Below are 23,139 nucleotides of genomic sequence, written 5' to 3'. Positions count from 1 at the left end.
AGTCAAGGTTTCAAAACACGTACTTGAGAATAAAATATTTTATAAGCAGTTAAATGTATGAATTTGTTATATTCAACAAAATTATCATATAAATGTAATAAAAATAATATGATTTTTATAGCTAAGACAAATTTTAAGAATGAAAATTAAAAGTTCTCAGGTGTTTAATAATCATTTATTCACTGTATTAACAAATATCTATTGTATCACTACATTAATATTCTATAAATTATATTCAATAACCATTACATGTAAATTGCATAAATTCATTATAATCAGTATTCGTTAGTTTATTTTCAAAATTTGATGTTCATACTTTTCCAGAGTTGTTTGAATACCAAATAATGTTTCAGCATCCCTTGAATATCTGCTGTATTTGGATCTAAAAAAATTTATCCAGTTAAATAAATATAATAATTGGAGAATAACTCGATAACTCAATGTTTTATAAGCAGATCAAAAAATAAATTTTTAATATACGTCAAAATTATCATATAAAATCATGTTTTATAGTTTTAATGAAGTATCTGCTTAAATGAGATATATGCAAGTTAATAATAATAAATTAGAATCATTTTCTTAATATAGTGGTCCAGGTTTCAAGAGATTAACTTGATAATTGTTTGATTTATAAGCAGATCAAAAAATAAATATTTAATATTTGTCAAAATTATCATATAAAAAACATGTTTTATAGTGTTTATGAAGTATCAGCTTAAATGACAAATATGGATGTTAGTAATGGTAAATAAGAATCATTTACTTAATCTAATTGTCTAGGTTTCATGACACTGACTTGATAATTGAGATTTTTATGAGCAGCTAAAAATATGAATTTGTAATATGAGTCAAAATTATGATATATAAGCACGTTTTATAGTGTTTATTATCAAGTATGAGCCTAAATGAAATATATGGAAGTTAATAATGGTAAATAAGAACCATTTACTTAATATAATGGTTAGGGTTTTATGACACTAACTTTTTGTAACACTACTATTAATTGAATATCGATTACATTCAATACCCATTACACGCACGTTGCATGAAACCATTAATATTAGCAGTACCTTCTATTCCAATTTTCAACGGAAGATGTTGTAACTTTCCAAAGTGATAGAAATGTTATTTCATGTCTCAGCATGCCTCGAGTGATCTGCTGTACTGCCATCTAAAACACAAAGTAGTCAGTTAAATATGTATAATGTTTAAAGAAATAATTATAATGCTTAGCAACAAAAGAGATAGTACAAATCTACCAGAATGTCTTGTTGAGTTTTAATGTAAAACAAAATATAAGTAAAGAATACACTTGTACATTAACATAAAATTGCTGTATTTCAATATTAAAATAATAAGAGTTTGTAATACTTGTATACATTATACAATAAGAATCATTGTCATAATCTAGTAGTCGAGGTTTCTAGACACTAACATGTGAATTGAGTGTTTTATAAGCAGTTAAAAATATGACTTTGTAATATTTGTTAAAATTACCATGTAAAATCATGTTTTATTGTGTGTATGAAGTATCATCTTAAATGTAATATTTGAACGTCAATACAATGTCAGTACAATTTGCAACGTAGCATATTGATATTTAGCATAGTGGTAGAAATGTGAATTCATGTCTCAGCGTGTATTGAATGATCTGCTGTACTGCCATCTAAAAAAAAAAAGTAGTAAGTTAAATATGTATAGTGTTTGGAGAATAACTTGAGAATACAGTGTTTTACAAGCAGTTTAAAGTATGACTTTGTAATATTTGTTTAAATTATCATATCAAAATTATGATATAAAATCATTTTTTATTGTGTGTATGAAGTATCATATTAAATGTAATATTTGAATGTCAATTATGGAAAATTAGAATCATTTGCTTATAATCTAATGGTCAGGGTTTCGTGACACTGACTTTTTGTTACACTACTATTAATTTAATATCAATTAAATTCAATACCCATTACACGCACGTTGCACAAAACCATTATTATTAGCAGTACCGTCTAGTACAATTTTCAACGTAGCATATTGATATTTAGCATGGTGGTAGAAATGTGAATTCTTGTCTCAGCATGTATCGAATGATCTGCTGTACTGCCATCTAAAAAAAAAATAGTAAGTTAAATATGTATAATGGTTGGAGGATAAAATGTCGCTACTAGACACCGTAAGGAGGACAACAATTTTTATATAACAACTTGTACGTGGACAACACTGAATAATTTTGAAATGGAAACAATCAAAACATAAACTAACAGACAAACTTCATTTTTATTACAAAATTCTTGAAAACAATTTACAGTTGAAACTCAAATACAAATACGAATGTAAAACTGCAAAATGATATGAAATATAGACATAATATATAACAGACGATAAGAAATAATAATTATGATAAGCCATAAAGGATAGTACCTACAAACATACCAGAATGTTTTGTAGAATATAAATGTACCTATTATAAGTGTGACTAAAGAATACATTTGTACAACTGAAAATTTGCTCCTTTTCAATATGAAAAAAGTGGGTATCGCTCCGCTGTATAGTAGTGATGGAGAGTAGGTCACTGGTCACTATAATGGATGTGTTAAATTTGAATGCAACGACGGGTAGCATTGTATACGAAAAACGATTCTGAACGGAGATGATTTGTCAGTCAATTATAATTAGTTGGATATATTATATTATTACCTATATTTAAATTGTAATATATCGTTATTTTACGCGATTTCGTAAAAAATTATATTTCATACGCACATAAAATGTTTTCTATATTGACAATGGATTTATTTTTTTACGGTTACTTGAAGGAAAACTTATGGATAACCTACTATTTTTATTTTTGAACCTTAAGTATAAATCACAAAGATCTTATGGATTTTCAACTTCAAAATTCTTTGCAAATTTTCGTGATTTTGATATATTTTCTAAACATTTGAACTTTAAATGCTTATAAACAAAAATTGTGACTAACGATTTTTGATTTATTTTTTACTACGATAAGTTTCAATTATCTATAAGTAGCTTAAAAAATGTCAAAATATTTTGAAAATTTAATCGCAAATAGATAACGCTAATATAAACGTTTGTTGAAAATTTCAAGTATTTACAATGATTCGTTTTTGACTTACAGCAAAATCAAAAAATCGATTTTGTCTTTTCAAAGAGGGGCTGAAGTCAAAAACGAAGCATTATTACTACTCCAAAAAGTGATGACGGACACAAAAATAATACAAACATCATTGTAAAATCAATACATTCGTCACTCCGTTCAGAATCTAAAAATATTAATTTGTATTATTCGTCAAAATTAACTTATAAAATCATATTTTATAGTTTTTATGAAGTAAAAATATCAGATTAAATGAAACATGTGCAAGTTAAAAATGATAAATTAGAATCATTTTCTTAATCAAGACACTTACTTGTGTTAACTTCGGGCATAAAATATGAACAATTCGTTTATAATATCAAAAATCTTTATTAAATGAACAACAACTACACCCAATAGCTAAGTAAAAACAACCATCAGTTATGTTAAAAGGCCGTCCGGTGAACGGCACACAACCAACTAGTTTTACTCTGAGGCGATCGGGCATCGGCCGACCGACGTCGTCCCCACTACCGCCCTCTGTCGGTGCATACATTTAATAATTTTCAGTGTTTTATAAGCAGTTTAAAATGGGGATTTGTCAAAATTATCATATAAAAACATGTATTATAGTGTATTCAAAATACCAGGTTAAATGAAACACGTGAAAGATAATAATGGCAAAATATCTTAAACCATTGTTCAAGCTTCTAAACATTGACTTAATATCTGAGTGTTTTATAATGATCATTTAAATATAGTAAAAATAAAATATATTTATAGCATAGGTAAATTTTAAGAATAAACAATACAAGCTAAAGTTGTTTACTATTATTTTATTCAGATATTTAACAAATCTCAATTGTTTCACAGCTATTAATTTAGTATCAATTATATTCAATAACCATTGCACGCACATTGCATAAATCCAATATTATTATCAGTATCTTCTAGTCCATTTTCAACATAGTATGTTGATACTTTCCTTGGTGGTAGAAATGTGAATTCGTGTCTCAGCGTGCCTCGATTGATCTGATATACTGCCATCTGAAAAAATGTAATAAGTTAATAATGTATAACGGTTGGAGAATAGCTTGAGAATACAGTGTTTTACAGGCAGTTCAAAGTATGAATTTGTAATATTAGTCAATATTATCATATAAAAAACATGTTTTATAGTGTTTATGAAGTATCAGCTTAAATGACAAATATGGATGTTAGTAATGGTAAATAAGAATCATTTACTTAATCTAATTGTCTAGGTTTCATGACACTGACTTGATAATTGAGATTTTTATGAGCAGCTAAAAATATGAATTTGTAATATGAGTCAAAATTATGATATATAAGCACGTTTTATAGTGTTTATTATCAAGTATGAGCCTAAATGAAATATATGGAAGTTAATAATGGTAAATAAGAACCATTTACTTAATATAATGGTTAGGGTTTTATGACACTAACTTTTTGTAACACTACTATTAATTGAATATCGATTACATTCAATACCCATTACACGCACGTTGCATGAAACCATTAATATTAGCAGTACCTTCTATTCCAATTTTCAACGGAAGATGTTGTAACTTTCCAAAGTGATAGAAATGTTAATTCATGTCTCAGCATGCCTCGAGTGATCTGCTGTACTGCCATCTAAAACACAAAGTAGTCAGTTAAATATGTATAATGTTTAAAGAAATAATTATAATGCTTAGCAACAAAAGAGATAGTACAAATCTACCAGAATGTCTTGTTGAGTTTTAATGTAAAACAAAATATAAGTAAAGAATACACTTGTACATTAACATAAAATTGCTGTATTTCAATATTAAAATAATAAGAGTTTGTAATACTTGTATACATTATACAATAAGAATCATTGTCATAATCTAGTAGTCGAGGTTTCTAGACACTAACATGTGAATTGAGTGTTTTATAAGCAGTTAAAAATATGACTTTGTAATATTTGTTAAAATTACCATGTAAAATCATGTTTTATTGTGTGTATGAAGTATCATCTTAAATGTAATATTTGAACGTCAATACAATGTCAGTACAATTTGCAACGTAGCATATTGATATTTAGCATAGTGGTAGAAATGTGAATTCATGTCTCAGCGTGTATTGAATGATCTGCTGTACTGCCATCTAAAAAAAAAAAGTAGTAAGTTAAATATGTATAGTGTTTGGAGAATAACTTGAGAATACAGTGTTTTACAAGCAGTTTAAAGTATGACTTTGTAATATTTGTTTAAATTATCATATCAAAATTATGATATAAAATCATTTTTTATTGTGTGTATGAAGTATCATATTAAATGTAATATTTGAATGTCAATTATGGAAAATTAGAATCATTTGCTTATAATCTAATGGTCAGGGTTTCGTGACACTGACTTTTTGTTACACTACTATTAATTTAATATCAATTAAATTCAATACCCATTACACGCACGTTGCACAAAACCATTATTATTAGCAGTACCGTCTAGTACAATTTTCAACGTAGCATATTGATATTTAGCATGGTGGTAGAAATGTGAATTCTTGTCTCAGCATGTATCGAATGATCTGCTGTACTGCCATCTAAAAAAAAAATAGTAAGTTAAATATGTATAATGGTTGGAGGATAAAATGTCGCTACTAGACACCGTAAGGAGGACAACAATTTTTATATAACAACTTGTACGTGGACAACACTGAATAATTTTGAAATGGAAACAATCAAAACATAAACTAACAGACAAACTTCATTTTTATTACAAAATTCTTGAAAACAATTTACAGTTGAAACTCAAATACAAATACGAATGTAAAACTGCAAAATGATATGAAATATAGACATAATATATAACAGACGATAAGAAATAATAATTATGATAAGCCATAAAGGATAGTACCTACAAACATACCAGAATGTTTTGTAGAATATAAATGTACCTATTATAAGTGTGACTAAAGAATACATTTGTACAACTGAAAATTTGCTCCTTTTCAATATGAAAAAAGTGGGTATCGCTCCGCTGTATAGTAGTGATGGAGAGTAGGTCACTGGTCACTATAATGGATGTGTTAAATTTGAATGCAACGACGGGTAGCATTGTATACGAAAAACGATTCTGAACGGAGATGATTTGTCAGTCAATTATAATTAGTTGGATATATTATATTATTACCTATATTTAAATTGTAATATATCGTTATTTTACGCGATTTCGTAAAAAATTATATTTCATACGCACATAAAATGTTTTCTATATTGACAATGGATTTATTTTTTTACGGTTACTTGAAGGAAAACTTATGGATAACCTACTATTTTTATTTTTGAACCTTAAGTATAAATCACAAAGATCTTATGGATTTTCAACTTCAAAATTCTTTGCAAATTTTCGTGATTTTGATATATTTTCTAAACATTTGAACTTTAAATGCTTATAAACAAAAATTGTGACTAACGATTTTTGATTTATTTTTTACTACGATAAGTTTCAATTATCTATAAGTAGCTTAAAAAATGTCAAAATATTTTGAAAATTTAATCGCAAATAGATAACGCTAATATAAACGTTTGTTGAAAATTTCAAGTATTTACAATGATTCGTTTTTGACTTACAGCAAAATCAAAAAATCGATTTTGTCTTTTCAAAGAGGGGCTGAAGTCAAAAACGAAGCATTATTACTACTCCAAAAAGTGATGACGGACACAAAAATAATACAAACATCATTGTAAAATCAATACATTCGTCACTCCGTTCAGAATCTAAAAATATTAATTTGTATTATTCGTCAAAATTAACTTATAAAATCATATTTTATAGTTTTTATGAAGTAAAAATATCAGATTAAATGAAACATGTGCAAGTTAAAAATGATAAATTAGAATCATTTTCTTAATCAAGACACTTACTTGTGTTAACTTCGGGCATAAAATATGAACAATTCGTTTATAATATCAAAAATCTTTATTAAATGAACAACAACTACACCCAATAGCTAAGTAAAAACAACCATCAGTTATGTTAAAAGGCCGTCCGGTGAACGGCACACAACCAACTAGTTTTACTCTGAGGCGATCGGGCATCGGCCGACCGACGTCGTCCCCACTACCGCCCTCTGTCGGTGCATACATTTAATAATTTTCAGTGTTTTATAAGCAGTTTAAAATGGGGATTTGTCAAAATTATCATATAAAAACATGTATTATAGTGTATTCAAAATACCAGGTTAAATGAAACACGTGAAAGATAATAATGGCAAAATATCTTAAACCATTGTTCAAGCTTCTAAACATTGACTTAATATCTGAGTGTTTTATAATGATCATTTAAATATAGTAAAAATAAAATATATTTATAGCATAGGTAAATTTTAAGAATAAACAATACAAGCTAAAGTTGTTTACTATTATTTTATTCAGATATTTAACAAATCTCAATTGTTTCACAGCTATTAATTTAGTATCAATTATATTCAATAACCATTGCACGCACATTGCATAAATCCAATATTATTATCAGTATCTTCTAGTCCATTTTCAACATAGTATGTTGATACTTTCCTTGGTGGTAGAAATGTGAATTCGTGTCTCAGCGTGCCTCGATTGATCTGATATACTGCCATCTGAAAAAATGTAATAAGTTAATAATGTATAACGGTTGGAGAATAGCTTGAGAATACAGTGTTTTACAGGCAGTTCAAAGTATGAATTTGTAATATTAGTCAATATTATCATATAAAAAACATGTTTTATAGTGTTTATGAAGTATCAGCTTAAATGACAAATATGGATGTTAGTAATGGTAAATAAGAATCATTTACTTAATCTAATTGTCTAGGTTTCATGACACTGACTTGATAATTGAGATTTTTATGAGCAGCTAAAAATATGAATTTGTAATATGAGTCAAAATTATGATATATAAGCACGTTTTATAGTGTTTATTATCAAGTATGAGCCTAAATGAAATATATGGAAGTTAATAATGGTAAATAAGAACCATTTACTTAATATAATGGTTAGGGTTTTATGACACTAACTTTTTGTAACACTACTATTAATTGAATATCGATTACATTCAATACCCATTACACGCACGTTGCATGAAACCATTAATATTAGCAGTACCTTCTATTCCAATTTCAACGGAAGATGTTGTAACTTTCCAAAGTGATAGAAATGTTAATTCATGTCTCAGCATGCCTCGAGTGATCTGCTGTACTGCCATCTAAAACACAAAGTAGTCAGTTAAATATGTATAATGTTTAAAGAAATAATTATAATGCTTAGCAACAAAAGAGATAGTACAAATCTACCAGAATGTCTTGTTGAGTTTTAATGTAAAACAAAATATAAGTAAAGAATACACTTGTACATTAACATAAAATTGCTGTATTTCAATATTAAAATAATAAGAGTTTGTAATACTTGTATACATTATACAATAAGAATCATTGTCATAATCTAGTAGTCGAGGTTTCTAGACACTAACATGTGAATTGAGTGTTTTATAAGCAGTTAAAAATATGACTTTGTAATATTTGTTAAAATTACCATGTAAAATCATGTTTTATTGTGTGTATGAAGTATCATCTTAAATGTAATATTTGAACGTCAATACAATGTCAGTACAATTTGCAACGTAGCATATTGATATTTAGCATAGTGGTAGAAATGTGAATTCATGTCTCAGCGTGTATTGAATGATCTGCTGTACTGCCATCTAAAAAAAAAAAGTAGTAAGTTAAATATGTATAGTGTTTGGAGAATAACTTGAGAATACAGTGTTTTACAAGCAGTTTAAAGTATGACTTTGTAATATTTGTTTAAATTATCATATCAAAATTATGATATAAAATCATTTTTTATTGTGTGTATGAAGTATCATATTAAATGTAATATTTGAATGTCAATTATGGAAAATTAGAATCATTTGCTTATAATCTAATGGTCAGGGTTTCGTGACACTGACTTTTTGTTACACTACTATTAATTTAATATCAATTAAATTCAATACCCATTACACGCACGTTGCACAAAACCATTATTATTAGCAGTACCGTCTAGTACAATTTTCAACGTAGCATATTGATATTTAGCATGGTGGTAGAAATGTGAATTCTTGTCTCAGCATGTATCGAATGATCTGCTGTACTGCCATCTAAAAAAAAAATAGTAAGTTAAATATGTATAATGGTTGGAGGATAAAATGTCGCTACTAGACACCGTAAGGAGGACAACAATTTTTATATAACAACTTGTACGTGGACAACACTGAATAATTTTGAAATGGAAACAATCAAAACATAAACTAACAGACAAACTTCATTTTTATTACAAAATTCTTGAAAACAATTTACAGTTGAAACTCAAATACAAATACGAATGTAAAACTGCAAAATGATATGAAATATAGACATAATATATAACAGACGATAAGAAATAATAATTATGATAAGCCATAAAGGATAGTACCTACAAACATACCAGAATGTTTTGTAGAATATAAATGTACCTATTATAAGTGTGACTAAAGAATACATTTGTACAACTGAAAATTTGCTCCTTTTCAATATGAAAAAAGTGGGTATCGCTCCGCTGTATAGTAGTGATGGAGAGTAGGTCACTGGTCACTATAATGGATGTGTTAAATTTGAATGCAACGACGGGTAGCATTGTATACGAAAAACGATTCTGAACGGAGATGATTTGTCAGTCAATTATAATTAGTTGGATATATTATATTATTACCTATATTTAAATTGTAATATATCGTTATTTTACGCGATTTCGTAAAAAATTATATTTCATACGCACATAAAATGTTTTCTATATTGACAATGGATTTATTTTTTTACGGTTACTTGAAGGAAAACTTATGGATAACCTACTATTTTTATTTTTGAACCTTAAGTATAAATCACAAAGATCTTATGGATTTTCAACTTCAAAATTCTTTGCAAATTTTCGTGATTTTGATATATTTTCTAAACATTTGAACTTTAAATGCTTATAAACAAAAATTGTGACTAACGATTTTTGATTTATTTTTTACTACGATAAGTTTCAATTATCTATAAGTAGCTTAAAAAATGTCAAAATATTTTGAAAATTTAATCGCAAATAGATAACGCTAATATAAACGTTTGTTGAAAATTTCAAGTATTTACAATGATTCGTTTTTGACTTACAGCAAAATCAAAAACTCGATTTTGTCTTTTCAAAGAGGGGCTGAAGTCAAAAACGAAGCATTATTACTACTCCAAAAAGTGATGACGGACACAAAAATAATACAAACATCATTGTAAAATCAATACATTCGTCACTCCGTTCAGAATCTAAAAATATTAATTTGTATTATTCGTCAAAATTAACTTATAAAATCATATTTTATAGTTTTTATGAAGTAAAAATATCAGATTAAATGAAACATGTGCAAGTTAAAAATGATAAATTAGAATCATTTTCTTAATCAAGACACTTACTTGTGTTAACTTCGGGCATAAAATATGAACAATTCGTTTATAATATCAAAAATCTTTATTAAATGAACAACAACTACACCCAATAGCTAAGTAAAAACAACCATCAGTTATGTTAAAAGGCCGTCCGGTGAAACGGCACACAACCAACTAGTTTTACTCTGAGGCGATCGGGCATCGGCCGACCGACGTCGTCCCCACTACCGCCCTCTGTCGGTGCATACATTTAATAATTTTCAGTGTTTTATAAGCAGTTTAAAATGGGGATTTGTCAAAATTATCATATAAAAACATGTATTATAGTGTATTCAAAATACCAGGTTAAATGAAACACGTGAAAGATAATAATGGCAAAATATCTTAAACCATTGTTCAAGCTTCTAAACATTGACTTAATATCTGAGTGTTTTATAATGATCATTTAAATATAGTAAAAATAAAATATATTTATAGCATAGGTAAATTTTAAGAATAAACAATACAAGCTAAAGTTGTTTACTATTATTTTATTCAGATATTTAACAAATCTCAATTGTTTCACAGCTATTAATTTAGTATCAATTATATTCAATAACCATTGCACGCACATTGCATAAATCCAATATTATTATCAGTATCTTCTAGTCCATTTTCAACATAGTATGTTGATACTTTCCTTGGTGGTAGAAATGTGAATTCGTGTCTCAGCGTGCCTCGATTGATCTGATATACTGCCATCTGAAAAAATGTAATAAGTTAATAATGTATAACGGTTGGAGAATAGCTTGAGAATACAGTGTTTTACAGGCAGTTCAAAGTATGAATTTGTAATATTAGTCAATATTATCATATAAAAAACATGTTTTATAGTGTTTATGAAGTATCAGCTTAAATGACAAATATGGATGTTAGTAATGGTAAATAAGAATCATTTACTTAATCTAATTGTCTAGGTTTCATGACACTGACTTGATAATTGAGATTTTTATGAGCAGCTAAAAATATGAATTTGTAATATGAGTCAAAATTATGATATATAAGCACGTTTTATAGTGTTTATTATCAAGTATGAGCCTAAATGAAATATATGGAAGTTAATAATGGTAAATAAGAACCATTTACTTAATATAATGGTTAGGGTTTTATGACACTAACTTTTTGTAACACTACTATTAATTGAATATCGATTACATTCAATACCCATTACACGCACGTTGCATGAAACCATTAATATTAGCAGTACCTTCTATTCCAATTTTCAACGGAAGATGTTGTAACTTTCCAAAGTGATAGAAATGTTAATTCATGTCTCAGCATGCCTCGAGTGATCTGCTGTACTGCCATCTAAAACACAAAGTAGTCAGTTAAATATGTATAATGTTTAAAGAAATAATTATAATGCTTAGCAACAAAAGAGATAGTACAAATCTACCAGAATGTCTTGTTGAGTTTTAATGTAAAACAAAATATAAGTAAAGAATACACTTGTACATTAACATAAAATTGCTGTATTTCAATATTAAAATAATAAGAGTTTGTAATACTTGTATACATTATACAATAAGAATCATTGTCATAATCTAGTAGTCGAGGTTTCTAGACACTAACATGTGAATTGAGTGTTTTATAAGCAGTTAAAAATATGACTTTGTAATATTTGTTAAAATTACCATGTAAAATCATGTTTTATTGTGTGTATGAAGTATCATCTTAAATGTAATATTTGAACGTCAATACAATGTCAGTACAATTTGCAACGTAGCATATTGATATTTAGCATAGTGGTAGAAATGTGAATTCATGTCTCAGCGTGTATTGAATGATCTGCTGTACTGCCATCTAAAAAAAAAAAGTAGTAAGTTAAATATGTATAGTGTTTGGAGAATAACTTGAGAATACAGTGTTTTACAAGCAGTTTAAAGTATGACTTTGTAATATTTGTTTAAATTATCATATCAAAATTATGATATAAAATCATTTTTTATTGTGTGTATGAAGTATCATATTAAATGTAATATTTGAATGTCAATTATGGAAAATTAGAATCATTTGCTTATAATCTAATGGTCAGGGTTTCGTGACACTGACTTTTTGTTACACTACTATTAATTTAATATCAATTAAATTCAATACCCATTACACGCACGTTGCACAAAACCATTATTATTAGCAGTACCGTCTAGTACAATTTTCAACGTAGCATATTGATATTTAGCATGGTGGTAGAAATGTGAATTCTTGTCTCAGCATGTATCGAATGATCTGCTGTACTGCCATCTAAAAAAAAAATAGTAAGTTAAATATGTATAATGGTTGGAGGATAAAATGTCGCTACTAGACACCGTAAGGAGGACAACAATTTTTATATAACAACTTGTACGTGGACAACACTGAATAATTTTGAAATGGAAACAATCAAAACATAAACTAACAGACAAACTTCATTTTTATTACAAAATTCTTGAAAACAATTTACAGTTGAAACTCAAATACAAATACGAATGTAAAACTGCAAAATGATATGAAATATAGACATAATATATAACAGACGATAAGAAATAATAATTATGATAAGCCATAAAGGATAGTACCTACAAACATACCAGAATGTTTTGTAGAATATAAATGTACCTATTATAAGTGTGACTAAAGAATACATTTGTACAACTGAAAATTTGCTCCTTTTCAATATGAAAAAAGTGGGTATCGCTCCGCTGTATAGTAGTGATGGAGAGTAGGTCACTGGTCACTATAATGGATGTGTTAAATTTGAATGCAACGACGGGTAGCATTGTATACGAAAAACGATTCTGAACGGAGATGATTTGTCAGTCAATTATAATTAGTTGGATATATTATATTATTACCTATATTTAAATTGTAATATATCGTTATTTTACGCGATTTCGTAAAAAATTATATTTCATACGCACATAAAATGTTTTCTATATTGACAATGGATTTATTTTTTTACGGTTACTTGAAGGAAAACTTATGGATAACCTACTATTTTTATTTTTGAACCTTAAGTATAAATCACAAAGATCTTATGGATTTTCAACTTCAAAATTCTTTGCAAATTTTCGTGATTTTGATATATTTTCTAAACATTTGAACTTTAAATGCTTATAAACAAAAATTGTGACTAACGATTTTTGATTTATTTTTTACTACGATAAGTTTCAATTATCTATAAGTAGCTTAAAAAATGTCAAAATATTTTGAAAATTTAATCGCAAATAGATAACGCTAATATAAACGTTTGTTGAAAATTTCAAGTATTTACAATGATTCGTTTTTGACTTACAGCAAAATCAAAAAATCGATTTTGTCTTTTCAAAGAGGGGCTGAAGTCAAAAACGAAGCATTATTACTACTCCAAAAAGTGATGACGGACACAAAAATAATACAAACATCATTGTAAAATCAATACATTCGTCACTCCGTTCAGAATCTAAAAATATTAATTTGTATTATTCGTCAAAATTAACTTATAAAATCATATTTTATAGTTTTTATGAAGTAAAAATATCAGATTAAATGAAACATGTGCAAGTTAAAAATGATAAATTAGAATCATTTTCTTAATCAAGACACTTACTTGTGTTAACTTCGGGCATAAAATATGAACAATTCGTTTATAATATCAAAAATCTTTATTAAATGAACAACAACTACACCCAATAGCTAAGTAAAAACAACCATCAGTTATGTTAAAAGGCCGTCCGGTGAACGGCACACAACCAACTAGTTTTACTCTGAGGCGATCGGGCATCGGCCGACCGACGTCGTCCCCACTACCGCCCTCTGTCGGTGCATACATTTAATAATTTTCAGTGTTTTATAAGCAGTTTAAAATGGGGATTTGTCAAAATTATCATATAAAAACATGTATTATAGTGTATTCAAAATACCAGGTTAAATGAAACACGTGAAAGATAATAATGGCAAAATATCTTAAACCATTGTTCAAGCTTCTAAACATTGACTTAATATCTGAGTGTTTTATAATGATCATTTAAATATAGTAAAAATAAAATATATTTATAGCATAGGTAAATTTTAAGAATAAACAATACAAGCTAAAGTTGTTTACTATTATTTTATTCAGATATTTAACAAATCTCAATTGTTTCACAGCTATTAATTTAGTATCAATTATATTCAATAACCATTGCACGCACATTGCATAAATCCAATATTATTATCAGTATCTTCTAGTCCATTTTCAACATAGTATGTTGATACTTTCCTTGGTGGTAGAAATGTGAATTCGTGTCTCAGCGTGCCTCGATTGATCTGATATACTGCCATCTGAAAAAATGTAATAAGTTAATAATGTATAACGGTTGGAGAATAGCTTGAGAATACAGTGTTTTACAGGCAGTTCAAAGTATGAATTTGTAATATTAGTCAATATTATCATATAAAAAACATGTTTTATAGTGTTTATGAAGTATCAGCTTAAATGACAAATATGGATGTTAGTAATGGTAAATAAGAATCATTTACTTAATCTAATTGTCTAGGTTTCATGACACTGACTTGATAATTGAGATTTTTATGAGCAGCTAAAAATATGAATTTGTAATATGAGTCAAAATTATGATATATAAGCACGTTTTATAGTGTTTATTATCAAGTATGAGCCTAAATGAAATATATGGAAGTTAATAATGGTAAATAAGAACCATTTACTTAATATAATGGTTAGGGTTTTATGACACTAACTTTTTGTAACACTACTATTAATTGAATATCGATTACATTCAATACCCATTACACACACGTTGCATGAAACCATTAATATTAGCAGTACCTTCTATTCCAATTTTCAACGGAAGATGTTGTAACTTTCCAAAGTGATAGAAATGTTAATTCATGTCTCAGCATGCCTCGAGTGATCTGCTGTACTGCCATCTAAAACACAAAGTAGTCAGTTAAATATGTATAATGTTTAAAGAAATAATTATAATGCTTAGCAACAAAAGAGATAGTACAAATCTACCAGAATGTCTTGTTGAGTTTTAATGTAAAACAAAATATAAGTAAAGAATACACTTGTACATTAACATAAAATTGCTGTATTTCAATATTAAAATAATAAGAGTTTGTAATACTTGTATACATTATACAATAAGAATCATTGTCATAATCTAGTAGTCGAGGTTTCTAGACACTAACATGTGAATTGAGTGTTTTATAAGCAGTTAAAAATATGACTTTGTAATATTTGTTAAAATTACCATGTAAAATCATGTTTTATTGTGTGTATGAAGTATCATCTTAAATGTAATATTTGAACGTCAATACAATGTCAGTACAATTTGCAACGTAGCATATTGATATTTAGCATAGTGGTAGAAATGTGAATTCATGTCTCAGCGTGTATTGAATGATCTGCTGTACTGCCATCTAAAAAAAAAAAGTAGTAAGTTAAATATGTATAGTGTTTGGAGAATAACTTGAGAATACAGTGTTTTACAAGCAGTTTAAAGTATGACTTTGTAATATTTGTTTAAATTATCATATCAAAATTATGATATAAAATCATTTTTTATTGTGTGTATGAAGTATCATATTAAATGTAATATTTCAATGTCAATTATGGAAAATTAGAATCATTTGCTTATAATCTAATGGTCAGGGTTTCGTGACACTGACTTTTTGTTACACTACTATTAATTTAATATCAATTAAATTCAATACCCATTACACGCACGTTGCACAAAACCATTATTATTAGCAGTACCGTCTAGTACAATTTTCAACGTAGCATATTGATATTTAGCATAGTGGTAGAAATGTGAATTCTTGTCTCAGCATGTATCGAATGATCTGCTGTACTGCCATCTAAAAAAAAAATAATAGTAAGTTAAATATGTATAATGGTTGGAGGATAAAATGTCGCTACTAGACACCGTAAGGAGGACAACAATTTTTATATAACAACTTGTACGTGGACAACACTGAATAATTTTGAAATGGAAACAATCAAAACATAAACTAACAGACAAACTTCATTTTTATTACAAAATTCTTGAAAACAATTTACAGTTGAAACTCAAATACAAATACGAATGTAAAACTGCAAAATGATATGAAATATAGACATAATATATAACAGACGATAAGAAATAATAATTATGATAAGCCATAAAGGATAGTACCTACAAACATACCAGAATGTTTTGTAGAATATAAATGTACCTATTATAAGTGTGACTAAAGAATACATTTGTACAACTGAAAATTTGCTCCTTTTCAATATGAAAAAAGTGGGTATCGCTCCGCTGTATAGGTAGTGATGGAGAGTAGGTCACTGGTCACTATAATGGATGTGTTAAATTTGAATGCAACGACGGGTAGCATTGTATACGAAAAAACGATTCTGAACGGAGATGATTTGTCAGTCAATTATAATTAGTTGGATATATTATATTATTACCTATATTTAAATTGTAATATATCGTTATTTTACGCGATTTCGTAAAAAATTATATTTCATACGCACATAAAATGTTTTCTATATTGACAATGGATTTATTTTTTTACGGTTACTTGAAGGAAAACTTATGGATAACCTACTATTTTTATTTTTGAACCTTAAGTATAAATCACAAAGATCTTATGGATTTTCAACTTCAAAATTCTTTGCAAATTTTCGTGATTTTGATATATTTTCTAAACATTTGAACTTTAAATGCTTATAAACAAAAATTGTGACTAACGATTTTTGATTTATTTTTTACTACGATAAGTTTCAATTATCTATAAGTAGCTTAAAAAATGTCAAAATATTTTGAAAATTTAATCGCAAATAGATAACGCTAATATAAACGTTTGTTGAAAATTTCAAGTATTTACAATGATTCGTTTTTGACTTACAGCAAAATCAAAAAATCGATTTTGTCTTTTCAAAGAGGGGCTGAAGTCAAAAACGAAGCATTATTACTACTCCAAAAAGTGATGACGGACACAAAAATAATACAAACATCATTGTAAAATCAATACATTCGTCACTCCGTTCAGAATCTAAAAATATTAATTTGTATTATTCGTCAAAATTAACTTATAAAATCATATTTTATAGTTTTTATGAAGTAAAAATATCAGATTAAATGAAACATGTGCAAGTTAAAAATGATAAATTAGAATCATTTTCTTAATCAAGACACTTACTTGTGTTAACTTCGGGCATAAAATATGAACAATTCGTTTATAATATCAAAAATCTTTATTAAATGAACAACAACTACACCCAATAGCTAAGTAAAAACAACCATCAGTTATGTTAAAAGGCCGTCCGGTGAACGGCACACAACCAACTAGTTTTACTCTGAGGCGATCGGGCATCGGCCGACCGACGTCGTCCCCACTACCGCCCTCTGTCGGTGCATACATTTAATAATTTTCAGTGTTTTATAAGCAGTTTAAAATGGGGATTTGTCAAAATTATCATATAAAAACATGTATTATAGTGTATTCAAAATACCAGGTTAAATGAAACACGTGAAAGATAATAATGGCAAAATATCTTAAACCATTGTTCAAGCTTCTAAACATTGACTTAATATCTGAGTGTTTTATAATGATCATTTAAATATAGTAAAAATAAAATATATTTATAGCATAGGTAAATTTTAAGAATAAACAATACAAGCTAAAGTTGTTTACTATTATTTTATTCAGATATTTAACAAATCTCAATTGTTTCACAGCTATTAATTTAGTATCAATTATATTCAATAACCATTGCACGCACATTGCATAAATCCAATATTATTATCAGTATCTTCTAGTCCATTTTCAACATAGTATGTTGATACTTTCCTTGGTGGTAGAAATGTGAATTCGTGTCTCAGCGTGCCTCGATTGATCTGATATACTGCCATCTGAAAAAATGTAATAAGTTAATAATGTATAACGGTTGGAGAATAGCTTGAGAATACAGTGTTTTACAGGCAGTTCAAAGTATGAATTTGTAATATTAGTCAATATTATCATATAAAAAACATGTTTTATAGTGTTTATGAAGTATCAGCTTAAATGACAAATATGGATGTTAGTAATGGTAAATAAGAATCATTTACTTAATCTAATTGTCTAGGTTTCATGACACTGACTTGATAATTGAGATTTTTATGAGCAGCTAAAAATATGAATTTGTAATATGAGTCAAAATTATGATATATAAGCACGTTTTATAGTGTTTATTATCAAGTATGAGCCTAAATGAAATATATGGAAGTTAATAATGGTAAATAAGAACCATTTACTTAATATAATGGTTAGGGTTTTATGACACTAACTTTTTGTAACACTACTATTAATTGAATATCGATTACATTCAATACCCATTACACGCACGTTGCATGAAACCATTAATATTAGCAGTACCTTCTATTCCAATTTTCAACGGAAGATGTTGTAACTTTCCAAAGTGATAGAAATGTTAATTCATGTCTCAGCATGCCTCGAGTGATCTGCTGTACTGCCATCTAAAACACAAAGTAGTCAGTTAAATATGTATAATGTTTAAAGAAATAATTATAATGCTTAGCAACAAAAGAGATAGTACAAATCTACCAGAATGTCTTGTTGAGTTTTAATGTAAAACAAAATATAAGTAAAGAATACACTTGTACATTAACATAAAATTGCTGTATTTCAATATTAAAATAATAAGAGTTTGTAATACTTGTATACATTATACAATAAGAATCATTGTCATAATCTAGTAGTCGAGGTTTCTAGACACTAACATGTGAATTGAGTGTTTTATAAGCAGTTAAAAATATGACTTTGTAATATTTGTTAAAATTACCATGTAAAATCATGTTTTATTGTGTGTATGAAGTATCATCTTAAATGTAATATTTGAACGTCAATACAATGTCAGTACAATTTGCAACGTAGCATATTGATATTTAGCATAGTGGTAGAAATGTGAATTCATGTCTCAGCGTGTATTGAATGATCTGCTGTACTGCCATCTAAAAAAAAAAAGTAGTAAGTTAAATATGTATAGTGTTTGGAGAATAACTTGAGAATACAGTGTTTTACAAGCAGTTTAAAGTATGACTTTGTAATATTTGTTTAAATTATCATATCAAAATTATGATATAAAATCATTTTTTATTGTGTGTATGAAGTATCATATTAAATGTAATATTTGAATGTCAATTATGGAAAATTAGAATCATTTGCTTATAATCTAATGGTCAGGGTTTCGTGACACTGACTTTTTGTTACACTACTATTAATTTAATATCAATTAAATTCAATACCCATTACACGCACGTTGCACAAAACCATTATTATTAGCAGTACCGTCTAGTACAATTTTCAACGTAGCATATTGATATTTAGCATGGTGGTAGAAATGTGAATTCTTGTCTCAGCATGTATCGAATGATCTGCTGTACTGCCATCTAAAAAAAAAATAGTAAGTTAAATATGTATAATGGTTGGAGGATAAAATGTCGCTACTAGACACCGTAAGGAGGACAACAATTTTTATATAACAACTTGTACGTGGACAACACTGAATAATTTTGAAATGGAAACAATCAAAACATAAACTAACAGACAAACTTCATTTTTATTACAAAATTCTTGAAAACAATTTACAGTTGAAACTCAAATACAAATACGAATGTAAAACTGCAAAATGATATGAAATATAGACATAATATATAACAGACGATAAGAAATAATAATTATGATAAGCCATAAAGGATAGTACCTACAAACATACCAGAATGTTTTGTAGAATATAAATGTACCTATTATAAGTGTGACTAAAGAATACATTTGTACAACTGAAAATTTGCTCCTTTTCAATATGAAAAAAGTGGGTATCGCTCCGCTGTATAGTAGTGATGGAGAGTAGGTCACTGGTCACTATAATGGATGTGTTAAATTTGAATGCAACGACGGGTAGCATTGTATACGAAAAACGATTCTGAACGGAGATGATTTGTCAGTCAATTATAATTAGTTGGATATATTATATTATTACCTATATTTAAATTGTAATATATCGTTATTTTACGCGATTTCGTAAAAAATTATATTTCATACGCACATAAAATGTTTTCTATATTGACAATGGATTTATTTTTTTACGGTTACTTGAAGGAAAACTTATGGATAACCTACTATTTTTATTTTTGAACCTTAAGTATAAATCACAAAGATCTTATGGATTTTCAACTTCAAAATTCTTTGCAAATTTTCGTGATTTTGATATATTTTCTAAACATTTGAACTTTAAATGCTTATAAACAAAAATTGTGACTAACGATTTTTGATTTATTTTTTACTACGATAAGTTTCAATTATCTATAAGTAGCTTAAAAAATGTCAAAATATTTTGAAAATTTAATCGCAAATAGATAACGCTAATATAAACGTTTGTTGAAAATTTCAAGTATTTACAATGATTCGTTTTTGACTTACAGCAAAATCAAAAAATCGATTTTGTCTTTTCAAAGAGGGGCTGAAGTCAAAAACGAAGCATTATTACTACTCCAAAAAGTGATGACGGACACAAAAATAATACAAACATCATTGTAAAATCAATACATTCGTCACTCCGTTCAGAATCTAAAAATATTAATTTGTATTATTCGTCAAAATTAACTTATAAAATCATATTTTATAGTTTTTATGAAGTAAAAATATCAGATTAAATGAAACATGTGCAAGTTAAAAATGATAAATTAGAATCATTTTCTTAATCAAGACACTTACTTGTGTTAACTTCGGGCATAAAATATGAACAATTCGTTTATAATATCAAAAATCTTTATTAAATGAACAACAACTACACCCAATAGCTAAGTAAAAACAACCATCAGTTATGTTAAAAGGCCGTCCGGTGAACGGCACACAACCAACTAGTTTTACTCTGAGGCGATCGGGCATCGGCCGACCGACGTCGTCCCCACTACCGCCCTCTGTCGGTGCATACATTTAATAATTTTCAGTGTTTTATAAGCAGTTTAAAATGGGGATTTGTCAAAATTATCATATAAAAACATGTATTATAGTGTATTCAAAATACCAGGTTAAATGAAACACGTGAAAGATAATAATGGCAAAATATCTTAAACCATTGTTCAAGCTTCTAAACATTGACTTAATATCTGAGTGTTTTATAATGATCATTTAAATATAGTAAAAATAAAATATATTTATAGCATAGGTAAATTTTAAGAATAAACAATACAAGCTAAAGTTGTTTACTATTATTTTATTCAGATATTTAACAAATCTCAATTGTTTCACAGCTATTAATTTAGTATCAATTATATTCAATAACCATTGCACGCACATTGCATAAATCCAATATTATTATCAGTATCTTCTAGTCCATTTTCAACATAGTATGTTGATACTTTCCTTGGTGGTAGAAATGTGAATTCGTGTCTCAGCGTGCCTCGATTGATCTGATATACTGCCATCTGAAAAAATGTAATAAGTTAATAATGTATAACGGTTGGAGAATAGCTTGAGAATACAGTGTTTTACAGGCAGTTCAAAGTATGAATTTGTAATATTAGTCAATATTATCATATAAAAAACATGTTTTATAGTGTTTATGAAGTATCAGCTTAAATGACAAATATGGATGTTAGTAATGGTAAATAAGAATCATTTACTTAATCTAATTGTCTAGGTTTCATGACACTGACTTGATAATTGAGATTTTTATGAGCAGCTAAAAATATGAATTTGTAATATGAGTCAAAATTATGATATATAAGCACGTTTTATAGTGTTTATTATCAAGTATGAGCCTAAATGAAATATATGGAAGTTAATAATGGTAAATAAGAACCATTTACTTAATATAATGGTTAGGGTTTTATGACACTAACTTTTTGTAACACTACTATTAATTGAATATCGATTACATTCAATACCCATTACACGCACGTTGCATGAAACCATTAATATTAGCAGTACCTTCTATTCCAATTTTCAACGGAAGATGTTGTAACTTTCCAAAGTGATAGAAATGTTAATTCATGTCTCAGCATGCCTCGAGTGATCTGCTGTACTGCCATCTAAAACACAAAGTAGTCAGTTAAATATGTATAATGTTTAAAGAAATAATTATAATGCTTAGCAACAAAAGAGATAGTACAAATCTACCAGAATGTCTTGTTGAGTTTTAATGTAAAACAAAATATAAGTAAAGAATACACTTGTACATTAACATAAAATTGCTGTATTTCAATATTAAAATAATAAGAGTTTGTAATACTTGTATACATTATACAATAAGAATCATTGTCATAATCTAGTAGTCGAGGTTTCTAGACACTAACATGTGAATTGAGTGTTTTATAAGCAGTTAAAAATATGACTTTGTAATATTTGTTAAAATTACCATGTAAAATCATGTTTTATAGTGTTTATAAAGTATCTGCTTAAATGAAATGTATGCAAGTTAATAATAATAAATTAAATAATTTAATTAATATTATGGTCAGGGAAGCATTTGAGTAACTTTTAGATACATTGCTATTAATTTTATATCAACAATACCTAATAACCATTACATGTAAATT

General features: G+C 27.5%; 2 long non-coding RNA genes across 3 annotated transcripts; both read right to left on the bottom strand.

Moving 5' to 3' along the window:
• Window positions 1-1,220: 1,220 nt before the first annotated feature.
• On the bottom strand, window positions 1,221-16,654 carry LOC132931391 (uncharacterized). Its single transcript, XR_009662576.1, has 18 exons — window positions 16,477-16,654; window positions 16,265-16,408; window positions 15,802-15,970; window positions 15,375-15,475; window positions 14,740-14,869; window positions 12,689-12,832; window positions 12,226-12,394; window positions 11,799-11,899; window positions 11,164-11,293; window positions 9,112-9,255; window positions 8,649-8,817; window positions 7,588-8,322; window positions 5,537-5,680; window positions 5,074-5,242; window positions 4,647-4,747; window positions 4,012-4,141; window positions 1,961-2,104; window positions 1,221-1,666 (listed from the first exon to the last, which is right to left on the bottom strand). It is a non-coding gene; the product is annotated as an uncharacterized LOC132931391 (long non-coding RNA).
• A 1,565-nt stretch (window positions 16,655-18,219) lies between these two features.
• On the bottom strand, window positions 18,220-22,795 carry LOC132931416 (uncharacterized). Of its 2 annotated transcripts, none has more exons than XR_009662604.1 (6): window positions 22,532-22,795; window positions 21,897-22,026; window positions 19,859-19,989; window positions 19,383-19,551; window positions 18,956-19,056; window positions 18,220-18,450 (listed from the first exon to the last, which is right to left on the bottom strand). It is a non-coding gene; the product is annotated as an uncharacterized LOC132931416 (long non-coding RNA). The 2 variants fall into 2 exon arrangements; XR_009662603.1 differs by having other exon boundaries at window positions 19,846-19,989; window positions 22,532-22,791.
• Between the last annotated feature and the right edge of the window lie 344 nt (window positions 22,796-23,139).

The sequence above is a fragment of the Rhopalosiphum padi genome, unplaced genomic scaffold (genome assembly GCF_020882245.1).
Source record: "Rhopalosiphum padi isolate XX-2018 unplaced genomic scaffold, ASM2088224v1 scaffold1, whole genome shotgun sequence".
Taxonomy (NCBI): Eukaryota; Metazoa; Arthropoda; class Insecta; order Hemiptera; family Aphididae; genus Rhopalosiphum; species Rhopalosiphum padi.
The sequence above is the reverse complement of the archived record's forward strand: the minus strand, read 5'-3'. Positions and strand labels throughout refer to the sequence as shown.